Consider the following 223-nt stretch of genomic DNA (forward strand, 5'->3'; position numbering starts at 1 on the left):
CCAAGGGAACTCAATTCTTTCTCTATCCCATCCAAGTCTTCATATGGAGTATGCCTTGGAAGGTGTGCACTTTCCTCCCTAGCATCAATTTCAATCATCTTGGAGGGGTTTTCTTCAACTCTATATTCCCATGGAGGCTCCGCATCTCCTAAGTCTTCTACCACTTCTTCCTTATTTTCAACAATTAAAGCTTCCTCCAATTGTTCCAATACAAAGCAACTTC

This window comes from Arachis duranensis, chromosome 6, assembly GCF_000817695.3.
Source record: "Arachis duranensis cultivar V14167 chromosome 6, aradu.V14167.gnm2.J7QH, whole genome shotgun sequence".
Taxonomy (NCBI): domain Eukaryota; kingdom Viridiplantae; phylum Streptophyta; class Magnoliopsida; order Fabales; family Fabaceae; genus Arachis; species Arachis duranensis.